This window comes from Thermobia domestica, chromosome 15, assembly GCF_964235325.1.
Source record: "Thermobia domestica chromosome 15, izTheDome1.hap1.1, whole genome shotgun sequence".
Lineage (NCBI taxonomy): Eukaryota > Metazoa > Arthropoda > Insecta > Zygentoma > Lepismatidae > Thermobia > Thermobia domestica.
The window spans coordinates 177,670,455-177,676,427 of NC_137468.1; positions in this window are offsets into that span (position 1 = coordinate 177,670,455).

Genomic DNA, 5,973 nt, shown 5'->3' on the forward strand with positions numbered 1-5,973 from the left:
TAATGGCAAAGTGTTTCTCAACTTCCGAATTAAAATGAATTTAAATTTATCATATATAATTATTTCTTTGTTGCCTTACAGACACATTTCAGTAGAAAATAGGATGAAATTTGAAAGTCTCAAATCAAGGAAAAGTAGACCAACGTAAAAAAAGAAAGAAAAACTAATTTTCTATATCATTAAGCACCTGGAGTGCCACTCTTTATCTAATCCACCTCGAAAATTATGGATTCGACACTAATGTCGGTCTTTTTTTATATATATACGCGTATATAATTTTGATGTCAGCCCCTTTCATTTCTCCTAGGAGAGCAAACGGATATTGCCACCGTTAGGACTATATTTGGTCTTAAATTACATTAAAATTTCTACCAATTAATTTAGCGACCAGTGTTGCATTTAAAAACTCGGCGCCCCTACGCACTTTTGCTCTCGGCGCCCTCAATAACTACATATTTCTCCGCCCCTTCATCCCTAACTTAAAAATAAAACTTAATTCGAATATGCTTAATTAGTGAATTTATTACATTTAAATACCACTCACTACATGCTACAGCTAGAACTACGTAACAAAAAATAACAAATGTGAAACGTGTTCTGAATTATTTTTAGATTTCTTACGCTATTATTATACATATTAGAACAGTAAAAGAGGATTGTTGATGAAATAGTATAGTTGCTCTTGATTTTTAACTTTTTCATACGGAAAAAATTAAAATATTATTCAAGTTTTAAACTTTGCACTCTGCAAATATATTGCCCTCTAGGCAATGGGACTAATGTGAAATGTGGACTAATGTGGACTAATGGGAAATGCGGCACTGTTAGCGGCGCTGAAAACTTACGATTCGATTCTAATATCGGTTGATTTCGATATTTTTATGTCGCTACGTAACCACCCTGGGTGCTAATGGGAGCTTAATTGGACTTGAATTGAAAGTAGAACTATTCACCTAAGCGACCACGAAGCTATGGATTCGATACTAATATCGACCCGTTTCTAGCATTTTTGATATGTATCCCGACAGTACTCTTTTCCAGATTGTAAGAAATATAGTTATAATTGCGCTAGATATATAAGAATTTTGTTGAAACACACACATACATCCACTTTTATATTCTGTATAAATAGAGAGTGAGCAAGCGAGCGAGAGAGAGCGACTAAAGGCATCACCACTTCCACATTGCAAAAGCATATATCAGGAATTGAATTGAAAATCTATGTAAAGACTTTCTGCTGTGGCGTGCTTCATAGGACAATTCCAGTCTGCTCACGTGACTTTTGGGGTTCATGAATTTCTTGCGAGCGTTGCGACTTTGGATTCTCTGTTTAAACCCTCGGTTTATGCATCGAATAAGTTTTCAAGAACATAAATGACATGCTGTATTATGAATGTTGAGAATTACTCTCTATATGACAAATAGCTGCAAATAAATACACTACATGATTTATTTATTGCTAGTGAACGAGTTTCTTAACTTGTATTTAGCATTCTCATATATATAATACAGACCTACTGTGAACACCTACCTATTTCAGATGCTATATTTTAAACATAATAATTACTACATTCTGCAATGATTATGTTATATATATACAACTGATGTATTTAATGTCATTATTTTATATAATTTTTCATGCATTGCGGAAAATATAATTTGTAAAAGAGCATTGACCCAGATGGGATTCGAACTCACAACCTTACGATTTGAAATCCGACAGCTTAGCAGTGAGCTAACACAGGGACTTCTGCTAAGGTGCTTTTAGCGATGTATAACGGTTCTCAAGAAAATTATGACATTCATACCCACATGAAACGCTATTTTTGTTCTACTTTGACTATTATTTTAGTACTCAGGCGATAATTATGTTCTATGTCTTAACTTTGAGCATTCTTTTACATATGGAAAGATTCGTTTACATATCTAAATGTTCCATTACGTATGGAGAGCTAAATGACAAACAAGCATGCGCTGACATTAATACAAAGTTTCGAAATATTGTGTCATTAAGTATTTCAATCAATGTTGCTTTTTTTCAACACTTGATAACAAGTCTTATTATATTTAAAAGAAGAAAAACACATCTGCAAACTTTTTCCCGATTACAAAGGCTGGTTTGGAGGTTCGAACCTGGTTTACTATTTCCCGAAGATACCCGAAGTTGGACTTTGAAAATTTTTGCCTCAAAACACCAATAAAGAATGCGCTCAACCTTTTTGAGACAAGGTGTACATATATACAGAAAGGGAAAGTAAAAGATGCCACCAAAAAGTACAGAAAGTGTTTAAGTTCAAAAAGTAAACATAACAATACAGTGACGACGCCAGAGGGGGGCAAGGGGGCGAGCGCCCCCTGCCACTTAGACTGCCCCTCCAGACTCGTACAATCTTTAAACATTCTTCACGTAGTATTTTATATCATTATCATAACCAATCTCATTGACAAATTGTAGTCTACTTTCCATGAATTTACTATGTGGGAGATTAATCCTCAAGCTTTCTTCTTTGAGCGTTTGGGTATGCACGCATATTTCTGTTTTCTAATTTAGCCCCTTTTCAGGTAAATTTTAGTTATACTTCTTTCTTATGATTTTTAATAATTGTGCCTAGCGAACAATAGTAGATTTGGTCGACTTGTTTTCTTCTCATTGGATCAACTTCGATTGGAAACAAAAGAAAGGTAAAACCAGTTACGTAACTTGTTTGTATTTATTCAGGTTTGAAGTTTACAGTTTCATATTTTGTTTTATTTAAAACTTCTTTTTTCTGAAACATTATTCTCGGCTTCCAATATTCAGAGGACGTGCTTATAACAGCTTAGTTTGCAACTACCAGGGCTTAGTTTTTTGAAGGAGATAAAAAGAGTTGTGTTTTCCCTTCCTGCAAATGATAATAATAAAATTATGGAAGAAATTGATTCCCAATAAAATGTATTGTCAGAGTGCTGATCTTTAGTTAGTAATTGGTTTATACTAGTGCTCCTTTACTTATTTTCTTTCAAAGTACTGACGTGGAGTCTACCATATTGACTAGGAACTGCTGAAAAATTCGTAGCCCAACCCAGAAGGAGTGCACGTGGATTGGTGAAGTTTTACTTCTTCTTCTCTTCCCCCGAGAGTCAATATACTACCTTGTACAGTGCTCCAGCTTTTGCAGAAAAGTTAAAAAAATCTAGATTTCCTCGCACTACTGCTCGTAGCACTACCCCTATCAGATATAAAATGGCGTCTTTCAAGTGTTATTTAAGTTTGGGAAATAAGTACACGTAATAGTTAGACGGAGCTAAATCTGCGGAATAAGAATGATGATCTAGACATTGAAATCCTAGATTATGCAATGTCAGTTATGTTCGCAGGGGCTTGATGGACAGGTGTATTCTCCTGAAGGAACAGAATTCCTTTCTTTTCATTTTCCGCAGCGTTGAACTTTGAATTTTTCTTTCAGTTTTGTAAGTAATGTATAGATTCTAGATTAAATATCTGACCATTGAGGAGGTAGTCTACCACTCCATACTTATACCAGAAGAATGTTCCAAACAGTTTCTCAACCTACTTCTGTATCTTGAACTTTTTGGGGCGATGGAGAAATGAGTGCTACTACTCCATTGACTGTTGTTCCGATTCAGGATCATAGTGGTACAACCATATTTCATCTATGGTTACTATTCGTCAGCGAAATTGATCAGCATTACGGTCAAACTGGAAGAAGACTTCTCTTAATGCCGTTACCCCTTTATTCTCCTGACATATATTTTGGGAATCCATTATGCCGAGAACTTGCGCATACCCAAGCCATTCTGAATTATGCTACCGACGAGTTCCAAAGAAATGCCCAGAATCTCTGACACAAGTTTTGCTGAGAAGGTAAAAACTGAGAAAGCGGGGTGCAGACCTCAGACTATAATAAATATATCGTGAGTTTACTATACACTTTAAAAACTATATAAATAATAGCTTAAATTATTTTTGTCACACAAAAACTGGGGTGGCCTAGGCCCTCCGGCCCCGGGCTATATCCATCACTGGCTGAAATGCTGCAATTTTCAAGAATAATGTCACAAATTGCATCCATGATTCCAGGAAGAGTCATTGCTTTTAATCATCCTGGATGTAAAGCATAATTTGTTGAGAAATTGCTACGTTTATACTAAGCAGGGGCGGATCCAGGGGGGGCGATCGGGGCAATCGCCCTCCCCAGAAGAGGAAACTTTCTTATTTTATATATACAAATAAAATCCATCCCAGAGTTTGGAGCCCTTAAAAGTAGCATTATGACAACCCACCGCCCCCTCCCAGAAGTCGGCCCTGGATCCGCCCCTGATACTAAGCCACTTACTTCTTCACCACCATATATAACGGAGGAGAGTCCCGTAGTGTTTCACTGAATTCCTAATTAATTTACTTCGGTGACTTTCCTTGGTGGAACAAAAATGTTATAACAGTAAGGATCTGGATGTTCGTGAAATTATCAGTTTGGGCACACATAATCACTTCAGAGGCCTGAGAAACAATAAGAATTTCATTATTAATATGAAAATTTATATTTGTATATACAGAGATATGTTTTTCTAAACTACGGTTTCATTTTTCTACCTAGTACCTACACTCCTTCTGGATTGGACTACGACATTTTTAGCAGCTCCTCGTAAATTCTCTCTCTGGCTATATGTATAGACGAATGTGTTACTTGTAGCATATGCAAAAGTAATTCAATTTATGTTTAGGCTTCAAAAGTTTCATTGAAAAATATTTCATGTGCAGACGTTACTTATTTGTTAGTTACAAATTTTATTGAAATAAGTTTCATTTATAATCATATAGATCTAACATGAAAACAGCAACGAAATACACAATGTAATGTAAAATAAGTCAAACGTAATAAATATGTCATTTTTGGTATGGCAAATAGCCCCCCCCCGAAAATGTGTCTGCCCCTCCTTTGCCCCCCTAAAAACTTAAAGCTGGCGTCGTCACTGTAACAATATAGTATGGAGTTCTTGCATACTATTCATTGTTGGCAGAAAAATTTCTTCTTTTACTTTTTTCTTTTCTCCACATCAAAGGATTTCACCGAAAAGTTTACAGAAATGAAAATAAGATTTTCATTGTTGCATTGTTATGTTCTCAATGATTTTGCATTGTAAATATTGGCTTTAAAAAATATTAACACAGTATGTTAAACTTTCAGTTAAAGAGAATTTTCCAAGAATTGTGCTATATATTTTAAATTATGCTTTATGCTTTATTTTCTAAAATTATGCTTTTAAAAATAGTTTCCCAATGTGAGTGCATTTTGGCGTTCACCCAGTGTCGTGACCATAGTGCTCTCAAACGGGTCGGGTTGTCGGGTCGGGTCAGTCGGGTAAGTTCCGGTCGGGTTGTCGGGTCAGGCTACTCGGGTCGGGTTGTCGGGTCGGGTTATTCGGGTCGAGTCAATCGGGTCAGCTCGGGTCGGGTCGGGTTATTCAGGTCGGGTTATTCGCGTCGGGTTGTCGGGTCGGGTCAACCGGGTCAGCTCGGATCGGGTTATCAGGTCAGGTCAATCAGATCGGATCACGGTTTGGGTCAGTCGGGTCGGGTCGGGTCAGTCAATTCGGGTCACGGGTCGGGTCGGGTCAGTCTTCAACCCTACCCGACCCGACCCGACCCGTTGAGAGCACTAGTTGCAATGCATCAAACGCATACGTTTAACATATACCATATAGACAGACTAGGGCACCATCATTGCGTCAGTAACGCTGCATATTTTACGGCTGTCTAATCGGGAAAATAATACCCACTTCTCTGACCCCGTCGTGCTAGCAGCGTTAGTAGAGTTCAGGGCTAAGGTGTAGATTATATAGACGTTGTAGACGTGAAAATGTGGGCGTTATTTTCTTCGTCTATACGGATATTAAATAGGTAGCATTGGTAACGCAACTAGTATCGTGATCAGACCATAAAGCGATGGATATATTTTCCTTCTCCCTCGT